The 23,314-nt window shown below is 54.5% G+C and overlaps 1 pseudogene; it reads right to left on the bottom strand.

Annotated features, from left to right (window-relative positions):
- Positions 1 to 3,867: 3,867 nt before the first annotated feature.
- On the bottom strand, positions 3,868 to 4,683 carry LOC136140229 (transmembrane protein 25 pseudogene; annotated as a pseudogene).
- Positions 4,684 to 23,314: the final 18,631 nt, after the last annotated feature.

Here is a 23,314-nt window from a genome sequence, read left to right as displayed (position 1 = left end):
AATCCAGCTTCAGAAAAGACTGGAGCCAGGGCAGGGGCGGGAATCGAGAGAGCAGGAAGGAATGGCGGTTTCCTCAGGGCCCTGGCTGCTGCATGAATCAGCTCCAACCAGGTTCAGGCGTCCTGTCACGTAAGCTCACAATTCAAATTCCAGGGAGAGCTTCTGATTGGTGCAGTTTGAGTCATGTGACTTCCCTTTGGCCTGTGGACAGCTGGGCACCCTGGCGGACAGAGTCTCATGGAATCGTACGTATCTGGTAGGCCATGGGTGGTTACTCAGAGAAAAATCAGGGAGCTGTCATAGATGGTGGGGAAATGGCTTCTGGGCAGGCAGAAACAATAGATGTCCGTGCACTCCTGCTCGTCAGTCAGCCCCAGCCTTCATCTCCCATCTGAGTCCTCAACTCACCGAAACCATTTGCACCGAGCTTGTTAATGACCTTCTCTTGCCAAATCCAAGGACATTTTTCAGTCTTTATCTGCAGTTTTTAACTCCATTGACCAGTGCCTCTCTTTTGAAAATCTTTCCTCCCTTGGCTTCTGCATAACAAATCAACCCAAGACTTAACATCTTAAAATAACAAACATTTATTATCTCATAGTTTCTGCAGGTCAGAAATCCATGAGCAGCCTAGCTGAGGGGTTGTGGTCTCTTCTGAAGGCTTGGGTTGTGTGTGTGTGTGGATGGATAGCATGACCTAGTTTCCCCCAGGGTGAGTGATCCAGTAGAGGGAGAGAGAGACAGGGGGAGGGAGGGAGAGAGAGAGGGAGGAAGGAGAGAGACAGGAGAGGTGGGGAAAAAGAAAGACATGCACTACACAGGCAAGGAAGCTGTGGTGTTTTTTGTTTTGGTTTGGTTGTTTTTGGCTTGCAGGATCTTACTTCCCCTACCAGGGATTGAACCCTGGGCCCTCGGCAGTGAGAGCATGGAGTCCTAACCACTGGATTGCCAGGGAATTCCCAGTGTGGTCCTTTTTATAACCTAATCTTGGAAGTGACATCCCATCACTTCTGCCATATTCTATTTATTAGAAGTGAGTCACTAGGTCCAGCCCACAATGGGGAAGGAATCACACAAGCACATGAGTATCAGGAGGCAGGGTCACCGGGGGCCTTGTAGGGGCTGCCTACCTCGGCTTCCATAACACAGCACATTCATGGTTCTCCTTCCTCCCTGACAGCTTCTCTGGTCCTTGTAGGGGCTCCTCTTACTCTGCCCTGCCTTTGAAATGTGGCTCTTCCCCTGTGCTCCTTCCTTGGCCCATAGCTCTCTCATTCTTCATATTCTTCCTGAGAGATGTCCTCTACCCTCATGATTTTAGCTATCACCTGTATACTGATGATGCCCAAATCTTCAGTGCAGACCTGTCTCCATGATACTGCACGTAAATATGTCCAAATATTGACTGCAGAGCCAATATAAACTCTTGGACCCAGGGCATGTCCCATGAGCACTGCAGACATAAGAAGTTCCATAAAGGGACTTGCCTGGTGGCGCAGTGGTTAAGAATCCGCCTGCCAAAGCAGGGGACACGGGTTTGAGCCCTGGTCTGGGAAGATCCCACACGCCGTGGAGCAACTAAGCCTGCGTGCCACAACTACTGAGCCTGCGCTGTAGAGCCCGTGAGCCACAACTGCTGAGCCCGCGTCCACAACTACTGAAGCCCACACGCATAGAGCCCGTTCTCTGCAACGAGAAGCCACTGCAATGAGAAGCCTGCGCTCCACAATGAAGAATAGCCCCCGTTCGCTGCAACTAGAGAAAGCCCACGTGCAGCAACAAAGACCCAACGCAGCCAAAAATAAATAAATAAATTTATATTAAAAAGAAAAGTTCCGTAAAAACTTCACTGGGGAATTCCCTGGCAGTCCAGTGATTAGGACTCTTTGCTTTCACTGCTGAGGGCCCAGGTTCAGTCCCTGGTTGGGGAACTAGGATCCCGCAAGCCTCATAGCACAGCCAAAAACAAACAAACACAACAACAACAAAAGAACTTCATTGAATAAGTTCTGTGCCACCTCCTATTTTCTCCCAGCTCAGCAAATGGTACCTCCACCTACCCTGGCATCCAGCTGAGGAGCGTGCCCTTGACACCACTCTCTCCCTTACCCTCATATCCCAATGTAAAGCCTTGCTGACTGGATTTTCCTCAAGGTTTTTCCAGCCTGTGCCCTCCTCTGTGTCCCTGATACCAACATCGTAATACTAGCTTTTAGTACTTCTTGCCTAGGCTATTGCAACAGCTTCCTGATTTTTCTGGCCCCCACTCAAAAATGCAAAACTGCCCTTGATGAAACTCCCATGGCCTCTGAGATCAAAACATGCTTAATGACTGGGCCCCATCCAGCCTCTCCAGCAGCATCTTTCTGTCACAGCTTGTGCTCTAGCAACCCGCCCGCCTGTCTGCACACACTCTGCTCTTCCTCATATGTCCGTTATTTTCTGTTCATACTGTCCTCTCTGAGTTTAACGCCCCCTGCAATTTCGGGAGAATGATTTCCCCTTGAAAACTCAAGAGAATTTGAGCTCTTGACAGCAGGAGTTATATCCTCTCCTGCTTTGCATCCCCAGCACCTTCCATGGAAGTCACACTTATATAGGTACCTCAGCTTGTGTATGGAATGGATGAATGTATAAACTGGAGATTTACAGTAGCATAGGGTATGGGAGCTGGTTCCTTTTTTTTTTTTCACTCAGTCAAGTTTATTGAGAATCTACCACGTGCTCAGCACTGTCCTTGGCAGTGACGTGAGAAAAATTACAAAACAAGATATCGAGGAGGGAAAAATACACTTTGCACTCTGTTAATTTGCAGTCTTTTCCACGTTGCTTTTCAAAAGTGTTCTCGGGTTGTTTTGGGTTGTGATCTCCCTGCTTTTTCCATGTCCCCCTAAGGTTTCCAGCACTGTCAAGTTATGTGCCACTATGGCCATCCCCTAAAGAACAGAGGATGGGACAGGAAGAACAGCTTCCTGCTGATGGGGTAGTCAGGGCTGGGGTCCCATAGCGGGGTGGATACTTTGAGCGGGAACCCGTCAACCTCGAGGGCTCAGGGCACTCAACAGTGAATCATGAAAAGGCCAGACTTGGGGAAGCCCCAGACAGGGGCCCTGGGGCCCTCGCTCACCCCCTCCCCGGAAGACGTGCTTAAAGTGTTAACACTGTAAGAAAACGAGGCATAGCTGCATGCAGGCCTGGACGCACCAGACTTCTCACCTCTCATTCTTCCCCTTTCTTGTGCTAACACCAGGCGCTGGCACCACCAGGGCCCAGGCCAGTGGGGAAGTCTAATGCCAAGTGAAGAAGTGGAGAAGGTCCAATGTATAACCTATGATGCCCAAGGGGGGCTGGGGCAGAGAGGTACGCAGCAAAGGGTACTGGTTTGTGCTTGGCCAGCGCTGCTGGGCCAGAGGTGAGTTCCTGTGCCAAGGGCAGGTTGGTTCTCTACAGCTAGCAGGGTCCTAAATTTTCCCTGAGGGAACAAAGCTGCATAGCATGGGAAGGAGATCCAGGACGTGCAGGGCCCTCCCAACCAGGCATGCCCCCAGTGCTGAGGAGTACCGGTGTAGGGCACAGAGCTGCCCCAAGCAGACAGGCCATGCCACGCTTAGATGCTGGATGACCTCCAGGCACACCTGGACAGAGAGCCCCATCCGCCTGGGCACAGGCAATCATGCAGGCCCTCAACCAGAGTTGGAACAAGGGCTTAGGTCCAGCTGCCAGCCTTGCCAAGGATACCAGTGACCCAGAGGACAAGCAGAAGTGGCAGTGGCATGGGCTCTTCCCGTTGGCAATGTGGCCAGGCCTTGGAGGAGGACCGGGAGGGTGCCCAGGGCCCAAGAAGGAACCCTCTGTCTTGGCCTCAGCTCAGAGCCAGATCTCATCACTGCTCACACTGGACACCCGATAAATGTAGCCCAGCATCGGGAGACGGATGAAACCTCGGCTGGTGAGGAGGCCGCCGGGCTCTGGATCCAGAAACTCTGTCTGGCTGTTGTCCTGAGCCATCTGCTGGTCCGCTGGTTTCCCTCTGGAGTCTGGACTGAGGTCACTGAGCTGCAGGTGGGACGGGAGGGACATGTTCTCCCGCGGCAGGTGCACGTTGTTGAATTTCAGGTTGTTGGAGTCACTAGGGATCAGGGATGGGTGCCGGGAAGGGCCTGCGGCCGGAAGCGAGGCGCTGGTGACACCCACGTCGTTGGTGGCCACCGAGGAGAGGCTATGTGTCAGGCTGCGGAGCTGCAGCTGCACGGCGTGTTTGGTGAGCCACAGGTAGTTCTGGGCATCCAGCACCAGGAAGTCAGAGGCATTGACAGTCACCGGCCCATCCTGGTCTATCCAAGTCACGTTGGCAGGCGGGTTTGCACGCGCCAGGGCAAAAAGGACGACCAGGAGGCCTGGGCCTTGAACTTCCTGGTACTTGGCCCCAACCTGGGCAATCTCCAGCTTAACTGTACACCTTGCAGGCACAGAACTGAGCGCTGACTCCACGGGACAAACAGGCACACACTCGCAGGTACACAGAGACAGCCAGCAAACGTGCAGCCTGCACCAGGCCCAGACACACACACACACACACACAAACACACACACGCATAAACACTCGGGTACACGTGCCCCTCCCCCAAAGGGACCGTCCTTCTCCCGACCCCGGCTCTCTCCTGCCCGCTTCCCTTACTCCATCTACGCCCCTTTTCCTCTCCTCTGGATTTGGGCTGAAGAGGAGGGGATCCGGGAGGCGGGGGTCACAAAACATGCCCACCCCTGCCTCTGGGAGCTGGTTCTTGAAGTCTAATAGGTTAGCCAGGGGGAGAAGAGTGGGAGGGACATTCTAGTTATAGGGAACTGCATGTACCAAGGCCAGGAGGTAAGAGGAGGCGGATTCAAGGAAGTAGTGGTGGTCCGGTGTGGTCGGAGGATAAGATGCATGGTGGGCAGGGACTGGAGGGGGAGGGGAGCCAGATATTGCAAAGGGCCTGAAAAGCTGGTGAAGGGGTTTGGCTTTTGTCCTGTTGGCAGCAGGGAGCCCTGAAAGAGTTTGAAGCAGGGACTTCATCAGAGGCATGTTGTGGAACAATCACCCCAGTGGCCAGACTGGAAACTGGGAGGCGAGGTAGGAAGCAGGTGCATCGGGCCAAGCAGAAGGTGTGGAGGCCTGAACCAGGACACTGGGGGCAGGGAAGAGAAGAGGAGACGCATTTGAGAAATATTAGGTTGAATTCTTTGAAACTGCTCTTTTGTAAAAAAAAAAAAGCTGATTGACGATTGGTAATTTTCATATGGTTCATCTTTTTTTTTTTTTTTTTTATGGTTCATCTTTTTAAAAAAAATAATTTTATTGTTTTTTTCAGTTGGTTCCTACATTTTATTTATTTTAAAATTTTAATTTTATATTGGAGTAGAGTTGATTAATAATGATGTGTTAGTTTCAGGTGTACAGCACAGTGATTCATTTATACATATACATGTATCTATTCTTTTTCAAATTCTTTTCCCATTCAGGTTATTACAGAATACTGAGCAGGGTTCCCTGTGCTATACAGTAGGTCCTTGTTGGTTATCTATTTTAAATATAGCAGTGTGTACATGTCAGTCTCAAGCTCCCAATCTATCCCTCCCCACCGTTTCATCTTAATATTAAGGCGGGAAATGAACTGAATTCGATTTTAAGCCTGATTTGGATATGAATGTGAGGAAGAGGCTGTCAGGCTGGGGGCCATTTTTCTTGACTTCATTGCTAGATAGGATGGAGTTGCTACTATGGGGGGAGGGATCTCAAGTGTGTGTGTGTGTGTGTGTGTGTGTGTGTGTGTGTGTGTGTGTGTTGGGGGGGCACGATGGGGAAGAGGCATTTCAGGTTAGACTTGTTGATTCTGAGGTGCCTTTGGGACCACCAGGAGGTGGCTGGATATCTGGTCTGAAGCTTAGGAGAGAGGGGTAAGCTGGAGACAAATTTGGGGTTACCAGCAGAGAGAAGACAGTTTGGGGTAGGGATGATTCACTCTGGGAGAGCAGCCGAGACAGCAGGAGAACCCGAGGAGTGAACTTTCTTAGATGTAAAGAGGATTTTTAAAAGATGGTTGTGACCGTGTGCTGCAGAGAAGGCAAGTCCCATAGGACTGAAAAGCGCCTATTGGATGCAGCAAGGAGGAGGCCATCTGCAAGGGGGAACATTGATGGGGGTGGTCTAGACTGGGCTCTGGTGGGGCAGAGACTAGGCCCTGGCCTTGACACTGTCCCTTCATCCTCAGTAATGTATGGCTCCAGCCACCAGGGGGCAGTGGCCACATGGAATCCAGGCCGGAGGGATCCACTGGGGCCAGCAAGCTTGCAGATAGATGTGGGCCGTGGGCAGGGACTGCGGGGGCGGGGGGATGGCCCACTTCAGAGGCTGTTGCCTGGTGGGGAGGGACGTTCCCACGTGAAGGGAGCAGGAATGAAGTTCCGGAAGGACAGGGGAAGGAGCCCCTGTCTGTGGGGCGGCCGAGGGCAGATGAGCAATTCCCGGTCCTGTCTTGCTTGCAGTTTCCCTCTTGTGGGCCTTTGCAGGTGCAGGTGGGGTTTATTCAACCCAGTACTCCCAATGGTCATGAGGTTTGTATTTTGGACCTTGATTTTCTCTACTCTCATTACTTGATAGCCCTACTTTGCATTCTGTGTTTGAGGCATACTGAACTTTTTTCAGTCCTCATCTGCTACCATATGAAAGTCCTTCTTCCATGGAAACGCCTTGCCCTCCACCTCCATCCTTAAGGTCTTATCTCAGGCATCACCTCCTCCTGGAAGCCCTCCCTCACTGCCCCCTCCACCTCCTCTTGGTTCCTACTGAGCACAGTTTTCCCTATCTTGAGCCTTAACGTTCCGGCGCATAATTTTTTGTTTATTTATGTATTTTTGCTCAGCTTTATTGCAGTATAATTTAAATACAGTCACTCACCAACTGTAAGTGTACAGTGTGATGGGTCTTCACACACACAGGGTCATGTAACTGCCCCCAGTCATGACGCAAAACATCTCCGTTACCCCCCAAAGTTCCCTCCTGTCCCTTTGCTATAGTCCCTCCTCCCAATCCCAGCTCCTTTCCACCACTGAGCTACTTTTCTGTCACTAGAGTTTCGCTCTATCTAGAATTTCGTATAAATGGAATCCTATCGTATATAGTCTCCTGTGACAAGCCTTGTTCACTTTGCTTTTCGGGTTCATCTGCGTTGCTGAGTGTGTCAGTAACTGCGTATTTCTTGTCTTTTCCCTCCCCACAACAGGATCTCTGTGAGGGTCACGTTTGTGTTTTCAGCTCATAGCACGGTCCTAGCGCAGACTAGCCCTCAGTGAATGTTTCTTAAATGGAACTGGATCATATGCTCTGGGAGAGACAACCTAGACGAGCTTCTCGATCCTTGGAAGTGCATAACGCTAGGCCCATCTGCAAGATGTCCGGTGGCCTTCACGTCGCTCTCCGGCTGCTCTTCCATTTGCCCTGGCCATTTCTAGCCAGCAGGCTCTCGCTCCTCTGCTCCTTTCTAAACTTCTTCCTCTACCTGGTCCTTGGTTCTCCACTCCTACCCGCCCTTCTGGCCTTTGGAAACCTCTGTACCACGGAGCCCTCACCTCCTTGAGTCTGCCAGCTCCTCCTACCACCGCCTCCTGGACCCTCCCCCTGCAGCTGCCTCCACCCCTCGGGCTGGCTCTGGGTACCATTCTCTGTGGCCCAGGAGCCCTTCTCTCTGAGCCAGCTCCTCCTACCACCGCCTCCTGGACCCTCCCCCTGCAGCTGCCTCCACCCCTCGGGCTGGCTCTGGGTACCATTCTCTGTGGCCCCAGGAGCCCTTCTCTCAGCTCCTTTTGGGATGCTGGAGGCAGCTCTCTGCCCCATCCCGGGATGCTGAGTTATGATTTCTCTTCCCTCCTCTCTTCTGCTTCCTGCCATCCCCCTTCATGCCCCACTCAAACACCTTCCCATGGGAGGACCTTGGGGGAATCTCTAAATTTTGTACTGGCCAGAAAAACCTCTATCTCTCTGATTTCTTTCCCTCTCCTCCTTCCCTCCATCTCTCATCTCTTTTCTCCTCTCCCCAGTCTGGGTCCCTCTTCTTGACACCCTTAGCCCACTCTCTACTCGCTGGTCTCCTGTCCGCCCCACTTACCTCCTTTCTCTTCCAGTCTCCCCTCCGTTCTCTCCATCCATTTACCTGCTGTCCCTGTGCTCCACCCTTTCTCATCCACTGTCTCCTGTCTGCCTCTGTCCCCACGGCCTCCTTCCTTCCTTCCCGAGGTCCCATTCCACTTCTACTTCTCTTTTAACCCCCCTTCTTCTTGTACCACTTCTTTCCTCCTTCTCTGTTTCCTTCCCCCACCCCGTGTGCCTCCGTTTCCCATATCTTACCCCCTTCACCCTCAGGGGTGTAAGGGAGACCCAAGACTTGTGAGCCAGACACAAAGACACACACACACACACACACACACACACGGCCACAGATGCGTGAACAGACACGTTGCATTAGCAAGCATGTGCCTCTATCCAGAGGTGCGTTCAGATATGCAGACACAATTATAAGTATCCATAGCTTACAACATATTGCATTTATAACACCAGGTACCGTTATTTTTACACAAGTTTCTGAAATGTGAATGGGCCGAACGAGGAAGGGTGAGAGCTAAGCACACAAGTTCACTCACAGGGGAAGAACTGCGTGCAGGCATATCTGTACCCAGACACGGCTCTCGCTCAGACCCACACACACACACACTCTTCAGAGGAATCCACACTTCTGGAATCGGGGGTCTTTCGGAAGCAGGCAGAACATGCACATTTTCCCAGCGTTGTGTGCCGTGTCCCGCATACATCTCCGAACGTGCCTGGTGGCTGCCTCCACCCTCCCAGGGTTATGACTCAGGGCTGGGTGGAGCCCTCGAGAGCATTTAGGACAACCTGCCCCCAGGGCTGTCCTCCTGCATCTGCTTCTGGTACATGAGGAATGTCAGCTTCTGCTTGATATAGATATTCTGGATAATTAGGGGATACCTATCATATGTGGGCCACTCAGCATCCTGTCTAGTGAGCATCTGAAATGGATGGACTTCCCACGTAGCAAATCAATATTTTTGGATCCTTAATACCGGTACTAGTGTCCTTAGTGCGTATTCATCATACACATAATTATTACATACTTGGTCATTCTTAGAAGGGATGAGCCCTCACCGCATGCCGTCCTTTTAGGTGCTGGGGGGCGAGGCAGAGCACAGCCCATCCTTGTCCTTGGCCCCAGCCCTGGCCTGGAACCTCCCTTCTGGCAGTCATCCTCTGTCTGTTGTGCACACACATACCGGGGTCTGTTGGGTAGTTCATTGCAGGGTCTGTGTTCCTCCTTGCTCCTTCCAGGGTGGGCCATTCCTGTGTTGTCATTACACACACACCTTTTTTGGGGGGTTTCCTTCTTACTAGCGGGACCCATGTGCCTTTGTCTGCAAACGGAGTGGGAGTTTCTTATAGTAACTTGCGTTATACTCATGTTGTGGGTCTCCAGGATCTGCTCATGGGCCTCTCCCACGTTGACACTAGGGAGGCCCATTAGGCCATGCGCCTGCTTTATGGGCACAGGCCATACAATACTCCCTGCGTTCATTTGTGCGGTGCATACACGCTGTGGATCCTGGCAAGCTGCTTGGTATGTGGTTCCTCCGTCCATGCCCTGTAGTTCTTGTGTGCCTAGTTTGTGTGCAGGTGGGGCAGGCATCTCCTGTATTTATCTGTGTCCTGCACAGTCAGTGTGGGTGGGGCCTGAGGGCCTGTGATGTGTAGGATGTATTAAGTGGTTCCATGTCTCTTATGCACGGGCTGCGAAAGTCCCTGTACCTACTGTGTATGCACGTGGGGTGAGTATTTCTTGCATTTATTTGTTTTGTGCACACCCTGTGGGTCCCAAGAGGCTGCTGCGCACACGGGGTGGTAGGTACTTCCGTGTCTGTTAAGAACGCTGCACGGTCCCGTGTACTTACTTTGTACGCCCGCGGGGTAGGTGTTTCCTGTATTTATTTCTGTTACGCACTTGCATTGTAGGTCCCGGGAGCCCTCTCGGTACGGTACACGTGGGCAGTTGGTGATTCTCATGTTTCTCTCACGCACCCAACGCGACGATCCTGTGTGCCCATTCAGTCGGCACGGGGCAGCCGGATGACGGGTAACAAAGCGACAGGCAGTTGCTGAGCCCAGACCGCGCGGCGCGCCCGCGCCCTCCTCCCCCAAACCCCTTCCTGGTCTGGGTACCACTCGCAGCCCCATCCTCCGCCCTGCACCGCAGCGCCCCCGCCGGCCGGGGCCGGCGGCCACGTGTCCTCCTCAGACTCGGAGCCGACTTTGCCCGGGGCCCAGGGTCCCCTCCCCTTCAGCCTCCCTTTCCTTGCTCTCCCTCCCCAGCCTTACTGTGTTGGGCACAGGGGAGGTGTTCAGTGACCGTGTCCTGCCCTCCTTGCTTCCCTCCCCTCCCTGCTATTTTTGTCTCCCCCAACCTGCTCTCCTGTTCTCTCCCCCTCCGCTCCCCTAGACCCCCTTGTTCCTCTCCTGGTCTCTGCCCTCACCCCAGCCTGCACCTTTCTGCTTTCCCTAGGCTCTGCCTCTTTGTCCCCCACCCTGCCACACACACCTTTTCCAGTCTCATTCTGTATTTCGGACTCTCCATTTATCTCTTGGTGTCTCTGTCTTGTACCTCCCTAAGGATTTCTGTCCACCAGGGCGCCTCTTCCAGTGTCTGTCTGTCTCCATCGACCATATCTCTCTCTGTCTCTTTAGATGTCTCCTCTGTCTCTTGCAGTCTCTGTCCAGGTCTCTGTATCTCTGTGTTTCTCTGCGTCATCACTTTGCCTCTGTAAATCTCTGTCTTTGCTTTCTGTCTCTGTCTGTATTTCTTCTTGTCTCTTTTTCCGTCCTGGCCTCTGTGTCTCTCTTTGCACATTTCTTGCTTTCTGTCTCTTAGGTTCCCTCTCGGAATCCCTGTGTTTCTCTATGTTTCTGTCTACATCTCACAAGTCATCTATCTCCTTGCCTCTGCCCCTCTCTCTCTGTGCCTCTTTCTCTTTCTCTATCTCAGTCTCTGTATCTTTTGGTCTCTGTCAGTGTCTTTCTGGCTTTGCCTCTCTTGGGCTCTTTCTTCATATCTCTCTGACTCTGCATGTCTCTCTTATCTCCGTGTCTATCTCTCTGTGCCTGTCTCTGTCTCTGTGTCTTCCTATCTCTCTATCTCTCCAGCTCTGTCTTGCCTCTTCCTCCCTCTTTCTCTGAGTGTGGCTCTTTCTCCTATCTCTGGTTCTTGCATGTCTCTCTCTCTTATCTGTGTCTCTGTCTCTCTCTCTCTGTGACTATTCACATCTGCTGTCTGTCTGCTTCTTTGTGGCTGTTTTTTGGCTCTTCATCTCTCTCTCTGCATGGATCTCTTCTCCTTATCTCTTTGTCTCTGAGTGTCTCTGGTTCTTAGTGCCTCTCTCTGCTTTCATGTCCCCATCTGCTCTCCCCACCTCTCTCCTCACCACCCGCCCATGCCTGTGTCTACATGTTTCTGTGTGTCTCTGGCATCTCTCTGCCTCTGTTAGTCTCTCCCTGCCTCTGTATCCCCTGTACTCCCACCCTCTCCTCTCTCCCTTTCCTTCCTGTATTCTGTGTCTCTGGTGTCTCTTTGAGTCTCTGGGTCTTAGGACATCTCCCTGCCTTTGAGTCCCCCTCTGTTCCCCACCCCTCTCGCTCTGTCTCTGTATTCATATGTTTCTGTGTGTCTCTGTGTCTCTCTGACTCTATGTCTCTGTCTCTGGGCATCTCTTTGTCTCTGTGAGTCTTTCCCTGCCTCTGAGTCCTCTGTGCTCCCTGCCTATTCCCTCTCCCTTGTCTCTGTCTCTGGATGTCTCTGTGTCTCTGGGTGTTTCTGTGAGTCTCCTGGCCTCAGGGCACCTCCCTGCTTTTGAGTTCCCCTCTGCTCCCTGCCCCTCCCTTTCCCCTCTGTCTCCTTCTGTGTGTCTCTGTGTATCTCTGTGTGTCTCTGTAGGTCTCTGTGCTTTTCCTTGTCTCTGTGTCCCCCTCTATTCCCCACCCCTCTCCCCTCTCTCTGTTACTGCATCTCTATCTGTTTCAGCCTCTGTCTGTTTCAGCCTATCTCTGCGTGTCTCTGCGTGTCTCTGTCTCTGTGAATCTCTGTGTCTCTGTGAGTCTGGGGCCTCTCCCTGCCTCCGTGTCCCCTGCGCTCCCCGCCCTCTCCCTCTCCCTCTCTCCCCCCTCGCTCTCTCGCTCGCGCTCTCTCTCTGAGCATCCTTGGGCCCGGGGTTGCCATGGGGACAAGGTGGGAGCCGGGGATGGCGCGCGCCTGGGCTCGCGCCGGCAGCTCAGGCGAGGAGCAGCGGCCAGAGCAGCGCCAGCAGCAGGCAGCGAGCGGGCGCGGGAGCGGGAGCGGGAGCGGGGGTAGCGTTGGCGGCGGCGGCTCCTCCTCGGCCATCCCCTCGGAGCTGTGCAGCTGACGCGCATGGCGAAGACAGCGGCGCCTACCGATGGGAGCAGCGGTAAGGCAAGGCGGCGCGGCGCAGCCGGGCGGGCGGGCGGGCGGGCGGCGGGCAGCCTCCTCCTCTCCCCAGCTCGCCTGCGCGCCGCCCGCCCGCCCTCCCTTCCTCCCTCTCCCCTCGCAGCCCCTGCCTGCCCGCCCGCGCCGCGCTCGCCCTTCCATTTAAAAATCTTTAAAACTTTGCATATTAATATCTGCGCTTTGCATAATCTGACCCGCGCTTTATTGATTGCAAGAAGCTTAATGCAGCCGGCTCGGCCTATTGCAGAGAGCTCTCCGGGCGGGAGCCGGGCGGGCGCCGCTCGCTTCGCACCGCGCTCGGGCTGCCCGCCGCCGCTGCGGCCCCGGCCCTCTCGCCTCCCTCCCGGCGCCCGGCGTCGGGGCTTTGCCCCCTGGCTGGGTATTTTTATTATTTGGGGGCGAGGTGTGTGTGGGGGGGTCGGCTTACTGTTGGTGGCAGCGAGGGAACCAAAGGAGAGATGTGCGTGGTTGTGGGGGGGAGGGATGGGAAGAAATGGGGACGCAGAGGAGGTGAAGAGGGAGAGAAAAAGGGGAGAAGGGGCAAGAAGGAAGGGGAAAGGAGAGGCGTAGAGGAGGAGGCAGTAGAGAGAGGAGAGAGCAGAGAGCAGTCGACTGGGGACGGAACTGAAAGGACGGAGGAGCAGAGCGGAGACAGAGAAGAGAAGAGAAAGGAGGGAGGCCCAGGAGCGCAGACTAGAGAAAGAGCGGCCGGCCGGGAGCTGGCGGAGGAGGCGGGCGGTGGGCGCTTTCATCGCTGCCGCCCCCAGGCCAAAAAAATAAAGGAAAAGAGGAAAAAAATAACACCAGTAAAAAGACGAAAATAAACCACATCGCGGCTGGGGCCATCATATACAAAAAGGAGCGAGCGCAGAGAGGAGAGACAAGGTGGCATCTGCGCCCGACTGGCTTCGTTCGGCGCTTTGGAGAGGCTCCCCGGGCTGGGCGGGATCCCCATTTTGGACCCTGCATTTGGGGAGCGGGCGACTGTGGAGAAAATGAGGCGAGAGGGGGTCAGGGCTGGTGGCGGTGCCGCCTGTTTGTTTGTTTGTTTGTTTCCTCCCTTTCCTGGGGGTGTGGGGGCCGGTGTAGTGTGATGATGGTGAGGATATCGGTTGGTGATGCTGTCTGAAGCTCGGAAGCAAGCAGGGTGCATGGGGGGGGAGAGGTAAGAGGGCACGGGCAATGAGCAAGGGCTGGGGGTGGGAATGAGGGGCAAGAGAAAGAAACGGGGCGCCTCGGACTGCCAGAAGGGTGGAAGCCGGGATCAGGGCTCCAAGAGGCAGTGGCATCTCTGGCCGGAGAGGTGGGCAGCAGAGCTCCAGGGCCCCAGAGCGATGTTGGGGAGCCAGGGTGCGCCCCTCAGTTCTCTGGGCAAAGTCTGTAACTTGGGGAACCCCCTTGGCCGCCTCCTCCTGCCTCTTTTCTCCCTTCTCTTTTCTTCCTCTCATGTCCTACCTCAGGCTCCTTTTTCTCCATCTCCTTTGCTGGTGTCTCTTTCTCCCTGTTTTCCAGTTTCTCTGTCTCTTCCTCCTCTCCACAAAAACTACCCCCCACCCCCTCAGGTTTTCTTTTTTTGCCATCTTCCTTTTCTCCACCCTCCCTTTCTTTTTCTCTCTTTTCCCCCTTCCCCCTGTCTCCCTCCCTGCCACTCATTTTCCCTGTCGCCCCGTCCTTTCTACCCCCTCCCTCAGCTTCATTTATTCATCACTTTTGTAGCATTCGGCTTGAACAGCGTGCCAGGGAGAGGGGCTCTGTGCAAAGACAGGACTGCCCCAAGTTCCCACCAGAGCCTAAGCCTTATTCCGCAGACCCATGTATTTCCACCCTCTTTCATCCCTGCTGGGGGCGTGGGTCTGCCCCGGGTGGGGGTCTCTAGCGCCATCCCCCTCTTTCCTCTGGCCTCCTGGAGAAGTCCTACTGGATGCTCACTGGGGCCATGGCAGGGGGAGGGGAGGACTTTAAGTGAGGGCTCATGGTTCTGGACTCAGCCCCGCTGAGAGAGAAGGGTGTGGACGGGAAAGAAAATGACACGGATGGCTAGTGGGAAGTGAAAAGGGGAGGCCATTTGTGCGGGGGTCCATCTGAGAGGGTCCTCAGAGCTTTTGCGCCCCAGGTAAAAGATCCAAAGAGAAAGCCTCTGGCCTGCTGACCACTCCCCGCTCTTTCCCTCCATCCTGAGGCCTGCAGAGTTAGGGAGCAGGTCCTGGATTTAGGGAAAGACCCAATGAGACGCTTAACTCAGTAGTTTTTAGCCTCTTACCATCCTGCCAGGTGAATTTGCCCCCTCCCCCAGGGCGGGAAGGGAGAGTGTGGTGTCAGTGAGCAGTGAAGGGCTGGAGAGTACAGTCAGACCATGGCGGCCATGTGCATGTGTACATGGCCTGCGGGCATTGAGAGAGGCGTGCGGGACGGACTGACTGTGTGCAGGGCTTGGGAGCCTTGGCAGAGTGAAGAGAAAAGGTGTAGAATCACGACAGGTGTGTCCAGCGGGGGTGGGGCCGGTACTCGGGGTTTCCATTGTGGGTGATGTGTGTGCAGGAGGGAGTTGGCGCGAGTATTTATCCTGGAAGTTCCTTTCCTTGCCTCGATGTCCGTGGAGCCCTCGCTGCATGTGCGCTCGGGAGGCACTCTGGCTCTGTGCGTGGCGGCCGTTGGCGCGTGTGCAGGTTTGTGTGCCAAGTCTGGCATCGGCGGTGAGTACGTCAGTCTGTACGTGCAGCGTGGTTGGCCTACAGGCTCTGCGTGCAAGTACCAGGTCTGACTGTGGTGTGTGCCCCAAGCGTACACATGAAATAAAGTCACCTGTGTGAAAGTATAATACCGTTTCGACATAGAGCTATTATTACTGTTGCTGTTGTTATTCTTGTTAGGTGTCTCTGGGTCTCTGTGTGTCCTGGGTCAGAGGGAGGGTGGGTTTGTGAAGCAGGGTCCCGGTTTAGTGATTAGAAACGTGCACAGAGGTCGTGGGCGTAGGGGTGGGCTCAGTAGCATGCTTGCACAGCAACCTTGAGGCTGGGTTCAAGAAAACAAAACCAGCAAAGATCCCCCCTCCCCGAAGTCTGCCAGCCCACAGAAACCTTCCCTGGCTGTTCCGTAGTAACAAAGCGTCCTGTGGCAGGGGGTGGCAGGCGGGCCAGGAGGGAATCGCATCAAGGCCACCGGCAGCATGTCCAGTTGCTGGTAATGGGATTCCACATCTACTTCCTGATTTCTGGATAAGGCTGGACAGAGGCCCATCCATGTCCATTGGAAAGGTCCAGATTCCTATTTCCCTTAGGCCGCTGGCCAACCCTCTGGCCGGTTGCAGTGCCGTCCTTGGGGGCCTTGGTTGCCCTCACTTCCCTCTGTCAGTCTTTGCAGGGAAAATGGAGGGTGTCTGTTTCACGGACCGTGGTATGGAAAGAACTCAGCCACAGTGTGTGTGTGTCTGTGTGTATGTGTGTGTGTGTGCACCCACAGCCATGCTGTGTGTGTGATGGAGGTTAGCCCGTACATCCTAAACAGCATGCTAGCCAGATTTTTTTCCAGCAGACCCATCAGTGGTCACCCCAGGCCCCCTGCATTCTGCTTCATACACATTCGCTCCTTGCATGCAGGGGCCATAGGCCAGAATCCTTTCCCCCACTGATGTGACAGCCAAGCTAGGGCCCCCAACCTCAGCACCCCCCTGGGTAGAGCTTGTCAGAGCTCTGACGCATATTCGTAGTGTGTTGGGGCATGACCCTGGATGGGGGGACAGATGGCTATGCCAGTGGGTACTTGGACTTAGATGGGGGCAAGGAAGCAGTTTCCCTGTCTGGCATGTGGTGGTTAATTTCCAGTATTTTTTTCAGGATTGAAATGGTTGAGAAACCTGAGTGTGGGGAATTGTTGGAGGAGAGAGTGGACGTGGGGGTCTCCTTAGACCGGGGTCTGTTCTTTCTTCTAAATATATATCACTCATTGTTTTTCCCTTGGGCCTAACAACTCCTAATCTAATAATAATAATAATAATAACGATGACGACACCTCTTACAACTGCCTACCTCTTACGGCAGCCCTGATGGTGCCCCTTTCACAGATGAGGGCTTGATTCTCTCAGCCTATGAGCACCCAGGCGGTGCTAGGACTGAGGTCTTAGACTCCTGGTATCACGCCTGGCCTATCTTTGGAGGTCTGCCCCTCTCCTCTTATCTGTCTCAGCACCATTTCCTTTCCCTGGCTCGGCGCCTTCCCCCACTTCCTCCCTGCCCCCTGAGACGTCCATCCACAGGCCCTCTCCCGGGACCTGTCAGGTGGATGGATGCCTTACGTGCCTCAACAAGGGCTTTGAGGACCTGGGTTTCGCTTTGTATCTTGAAGGGAAAGCCAGCAAAGGAGTGAGATTGAGAGCCCACTCTGTGGGTGACAGTTTGGGGCTGGCCCTCTTCAATGACAGGGTTACCGATGAGCTTAGGTTCCCTCCCTCTCCAGCCCCTGCTGGTGAGCCAGCACCTTCCCAGATGCAGGTGGTGGCCTTGAGAGGCAGGTGCCCCTTCCCTCACTCATCCACAGCCCCACCTTCTTTAGATCCTCGGGGCAGGCGGCTTTCCCAGCTCTGACACACTCGGAAGGAGGCTGGAGGTGGTGACCCCACTTCCTAGGTCCCCGAATTCAATAGGTATTTACTGAGTGGTGTGAGTCACCCAGCTAATGAAGTACAGTCAGTTCCCTGAGGTAGTCAGGCCATGGCAGCATGATCGCTCCTTACCTGAGAACGATTGTTAGGGACCAGCCATGGGCTCTGAAGCAGACCCAGCCTTAGACAAGATTCTGGGTGCCTGGAGCACAAAGGGAGCTTCTGGGTCATCAGGAATCTGGAGGAGGGAGATGTGTGTTTAAACAGGGAGGTGGGTCTTCGAGGATGCTCAGGCACTGAGGAAGGGGGCAAGCGGGGAGGGCGGAAAGATGACTGAGGGAAGTGGGGAGCAGGGAGGAAGCGGCCCAGGTTGGGAGCATGGCCCTAAGAGCTGAGGTTGGCACGTTGTCGCAGGGCCTATCTCTGGAGGTTCTGAGAAGTTTGGACTTGATCTCTCTGGCCCTGGGGAGCTATCACGTGTGTGATCTTGAGCGCACATGTGCACCTTACGACAGCGTGCCTTGGACAACACGGACTAGTGTGTGAGCGTGAGTGAGCGCCTGTGCGCGCACACACACACACACACACACACACACACACACACACACACACACACAGCCCTTCACCCCGGCGTCCATTCGGACGCGCTCTCCTTCAGAGAAACTGGCAAGGGGGTACTTTAGCCGTCATCCCCAAGACCCTATACCGTTCAGGGCTGCGGCCCGCACACGTGAGTGAGTGTAAGAGCAGGCTGGGGACCCTCCCCCACCGGGGTTCGGACTCATGTGGCATTCACAGACTTAATCCCCCGCAGTGAGGCCAGGGAGGCAGCATCTGTCACTTTCACAAACACGCAGCAGAGTCTGGGAGAGACACACTCCGCTTGCTCACAACTGCTTGAAAAGCAGACGCCCGTACCGCGCTAACCCCCGTGCCCGAGACAGAAACAGCCCCTCACAGCCCCCTGCACCGAGGCCAGACCCGTACACCTAGTCACTCCCTGCATTCCAGCACGCACACACGTGTGAGGCACGCCCCTGACATCCACACGCTCAGATACTCCTTGACTTTAAGCACACCTGATGGTACCCTAAGCCCTTATTCACACACACACACAGACACACTCCCGCACGCACATACACACTCAAACACACAGCCTCGAGATCCACCAGAACCACCGTGGGCAGCGGTCATTGAAGAATGACCGCCTGAGCGGTGCGCCGAGGGGAGGGGGTCGCCCTGAGGCCTGGGCTGAGGGTCATACGACAGGGGACCTCAGAATCCCTTGGGGAAGGGGTCAGGCAGACCCTGAAAGGGCTCCGTTGGTCTGGACGGTTCTGCCAGGTAAGGGAGACTCAACAAACACAGGCCAGAGGCGGGAGCCGACTAATGGCCGAGGCCGCTGATGGCCGAGATGGCCGGTCAGCGAGGAGGGAGGCTCGACAATTGATGTGACTTGGGGCTGGACAAATGATGGCGCACTTGGCTGGAGCCGGCTGGGGGGCCACAGACCAGAGAACCGGTGGCCCTTCTCGCCTCAGTGGGGAGAGGGCCAGAGCCGGCTGTGTTGCGACGGGGTGGGTTTCCCAGCCTGGTCCTGCCGGCATCCTGCCTGGTGTGCGTGTCTTGGGGTCTTTGTATGGGTGAGTGTGCACGTGTGCGTATGTGTGTGTACATACATCAGCGTGCACCTGCCCCCGTAGAACTTTGTGTCCTGGGCACTCTTGTGGTGGTGCATCTGTGTGCATCTTCGTATGTGCATTTGTGTGTGTGTGTGTACACACCCACCCACAAAGTGTGCAGGGACCCTTCTTGAGGCACCTCGTGTACCTTTGTGCTCCTACGTGCATGTGTGCATTGAGTGTGCAAGGACCTTTCTTTTCATGAGATGCTGTGCACTCTTGTGTGCTTGTATTCTTTTTCGGTGTTGGGTGAAGGTTGGGGTGAGGGAGAAGGAGTGGCCTGGACTCCAGCTGTCCATGCACCTGGTGGCCCACAAGGCCGCCTTTGTGCGTCCGTCAGAGCCTCTGTCTGGGCATCAGCGGGTGTGGGCTTGTGTGCTTGCCTGCTCCAGCGTCTGAATATCTGTGTGTCCACACAGCATCTCCCTCTGAGCATAGCTGTGGGTGGGGTGGGCCAGGACAGATGAGGGGGACATCTCCCTGAATCTATGCATCACCCCTCTGGAGGGGGTCACACAACCCAGGCGGGGCCTGGCTGGGACCCAGCAGCACCGCACAGTGCAGAGCGCCCCTCCTCCTTCTTCTCCCCGCGTGACCTTTGAGCACAGCAGCCCCAAATACATATTTATCAGAGGGGCTGTGGGGACCAGCCCCTCCCCACCCCTCCCCTCAGGGCCCAGCCTGCCTGGCTGCGGAGAAATTAACCTTGTGACACAGGAGCTCGCTGACACCCTGGCCCCCTCCCCATCTGCACGGCACATATGAGCATGGGTGGGTGTGCGTGAGAGAGAGGCAGAGAAGAGGTACTCATCCAGGCTGGAAAGGGGAAGAGGGACACACAACTGTACCCACGTCCATGTCATTCTTGACACACACACACACACACACGCGCGCACACACCCTCCAAACTACAAAGTATAGTCAGAGACTTTGAAATTTTGAAATGGATATACATGCAGACACATGCGGTGGTTCTAAAATAGACACACGCACACACATTCTCGAATACATGACAGATCTGTGCACCCGTGGGTCCTGAGACCCAGGTACCTGTACCCTGGGTCAGAGATTTTCTTTAGAAAACACGTAGATATAAAAGCCTACAAATCCACACAGGTGCTTGTGCACACGTCTCCAGAGATGTTGAAATGGACATACCAGATATAAAAACAAGGATAAGCACACATTCACACACAGGTATGAAAGCCCAGACATCTATGCGTGCTCGTAGGTGCCGAAACATCACACGGCAAGACAAATACTAAAACACCAGGCTGCTCCTCACGTGGAGAGTCTTTTCAGCAGGAAAGGTACAAACACAGATACTAAATATGGCGGCATCTCAGCCCACATGCCCATGGGTGCACACAGGCCACGTTCAGAAGTCCCACAGGGAAGCCACTCACAGTGACCTGAAGGGACGTGTTCTGAGTTGTAGCACACAGACATTCCCCGCTTTAGACTTGTTCCCTTAGAGCAAAATGAAAATGGGTAGATGCTCAGGTCTAAAAGCGTTCACGGAATGAGTTTATTCATCACACAGGGACTGGGCCCCACGTGAGCCAGGCCCTGTCTTAGAAGCTGGGGAACAGTGATTTACCAGACAGACCTGGGCCTTGCTCTCCAAGAGCTTGGAGCCAACAGGATGGGTACTGATTGGACCTGAGTGTGTAGTTGGTTATGAACAGTGATAACATCTGGGAAGGAAAGGAACAAGGGGCCGGGGGAAGGGATGGTGGGAGAACTTGGTTGAGATGGGTGGGTCAGGTGTAACACCTCTGTGGACATGACATTTAAGCTGAGCGTTAGACAAAACATACTGATTCTAAATGTGCACGCACATCCCTCCCAAAACTTACTGAGGCCGCACAGGCATAAATAATGCAGGACGCAGATGCCCCCACCCCCAGTCCTCTGTACCTCAGTGACCCTTTAGAAAACTCCTCTGGTGGAACACGGGGCCCCCCTGGCTGGGGCCCAGCTGTCTGGGCTCTGACAGAGATGCACAGAGTGTGCCAGGGCTGTGCTGCCTGGGAGGGCCCAGGGGGCTTCACTGAGGAGGTGACATGGAGCACTGTGGGCAAGGTCCAGAGGAAAAGGGGAGGCGGAGGGCTGTCCAAACAGAGGCACTCCCAGGAATTCCCTGGCGGTCCAGTGGTTAGCACATCGCAATTCCACTGCAGGGGCTGTGGGTTCGATCCCTGGTCGGGAACTAAGATCCCGCAAGCCTCGCCGTGCAGCCCAAAGTAAAAAATAATAAAAAATAAAGAAATAGAGGCAGTCCCTGTGCACAGGCACGGAGGTGTGAGCAAACGTACACATCACTGGACTTGCAGGTGTGTTCAGGTAGGGGCGAGAAATGAAGCTTGACATCACTGGGAAGGGCTGTGAGGCTCGGATTTCTCTCAGGCGTACCGCGTAGACAGAAGGGCTTTGAGGAGGGGCTTGACAGGATGTGAGCCACGTACTAAGTCAGGGATCTCAGAGTCTGGTGAGGACGAGGGACGGGAGGAGGCCTCCTGCCCTGCCCATCCACCCTGGGAACCCTGGACAAGGCCTGGCCAGGGCGGTGACACAGCTGCCTTCCCCCTGCTCCAGCCCCTTCTCTCTGCCACTGGGCGGAGTTGAACAAGCTACAACTTGCTCCCACAGGGAGATTTGCTGGGAGGTGGAGGTCAAGGGTTACAATCCCGTTTAGTGACCATCGACACTCTGCTGTTTTCTGAGGCCTCCTGTGGCCAGGCCTTACCTGGGTGCCAAGGTGCACGGATGAGCCAGTCCCTTCCCTGTCCCAGTGGAGTCCCCAGGATGGGAGGGTCGACCCTGAAGGAGCCTTGTCTGGGACTCCAAGGGTTTATTGAAGGCGTCTGGAGCTTGTTCTTAGAGAATGAATGGGTCAGAAAGCCCCACGTGGTATATGGGGAAGCAGTGAGGATGGAGCTTGGTTTTTGAAGGTGAGACCAACTTGCATCTGCCATCGTGAGCCCCCAGCACGCTTAGAACATCTTCTTTAGCCTGGAAGCCCTGCATGAACTGGTACCCGCTTGCCTGTTCAACTTCCGCACCTTTCTTCCTGCCTCCAGAAGCTCAGGCCGCTCTGGCCTTCTTGCTCTTCTGCAAACACATCAACCTTGGTCCTGCTTCAGGGCCTTTGCACCTGCTGTTCCTTTTGCCAGGAAAGCTCTTACCCCCAACACTACTCAAAGCCCACCTTCCCCAACAGGCCTTTCCTGACCTCTCAGTCTAAAGTAACAACATCTTGTAACCTACCCCTTCAGCTGCTTTATCTTCCTTCTTAGCTCTGAGGTGTATATTCTTATCCGTTGTGTCTCCTCCTACACTAGCAAGTCAACACTGCGAGGGCAGGGACTTTGTCTTGTTCACGGCTGTGTCCCCACTGCCTAGAACGAGGCTCAGCACACAGTGAGCGTGCAGTGGGTGTTTGTCAGATGAACAGGACTGGGTCCCTTGCCATCCAGGTTGTCCAGTATAACAGTAGAGCTGGACGTTGGCGGTGCTGAACACGAGTGGAGGGAGCTCGCCTTCCGGGGCAGAAGGGGACCTGCACCTACCAGTGTGGTAGGGGCGTCGGCAAGTCAGGCCACCTCCTGCCTGAGGAAGGAAGCCAGCTGGCCGAAGCAGCTAGACTCCACACCCACCATCCTGGGCCTGTGCCCTCCACTCCATCTTTCTGACAATGCCCCCCTCACCCCAGCCAACGCACCCTTGCCCCCGCATCATCACGTCCGCTTACCCCCCAACTGTTGCCCTTCCCCCACTCCCTGACCCTGACAACCCACCCCATGACAGGAAAAGGCAGACCCCAGACTGCAGGGTCGCACACACCTTGCTTTGAGTCCCAGCCACGGCTGTGGGCAAATCACATCACTCCTTTTAAAACCTCGATTTTTCTCGTCGGCAAAATAAGGTTTTTGTAGGGATCAAGAGTGATCTGGTGTGTGATGATGATGCTAATAATAGCTGCTATTTATTGAGGCCCTGCCAGGTGTTAGGCATTGTGCTAGGCGCTTTGAACATTTTTTTTTTTTTCATTAAAAAAAAAAAAAAAACACAGAGGAAAAAAAAAAATCGAGCACGGCGTGTCCCCAGAGTGTCAGGCCTGGTGTGCGGGGCTGTGAATCACAAAGGTGAACACAGCCCGTCTGCACAGGCCTTACTATTCCTACGTGTGCTCGCACACCCACCTGAAGTACCGCACCGGGCAGGCGGTGGGGGCTTGCGCTCCTGCTAGGCCCCTTTCAGCAGAAGCCTCAAAGGGTGGTTTGGAGGCCACTGAGGCAAGCAACTCTCACAGATGAGAGAGCAGCCCAGCCATCCCCAATTCCTCTTTACTAACTCAGCGGGAACTCCCATTGTTCGTATGTGGATTGCAGGGCTTGACACAGGGTCTGACCTAGAATTGGCCTCAGGAAGTGCTTATTGGATGAATGAATGGATGAATGAATGAACAAGTGAAC

The sequence above is a fragment of the Phocoena phocoena genome, chromosome 20 (assembly GCF_963924675.1).
Source record: "Phocoena phocoena chromosome 20, mPhoPho1.1, whole genome shotgun sequence".
Classification (NCBI taxonomy): domain Eukaryota; kingdom Metazoa; phylum Chordata; class Mammalia; order Artiodactyla; family Phocoenidae; genus Phocoena; species Phocoena phocoena.
Note: the sequence above shows the minus strand (reverse complement) of the source record. Positions and strands in the feature narration are given on the sequence as shown.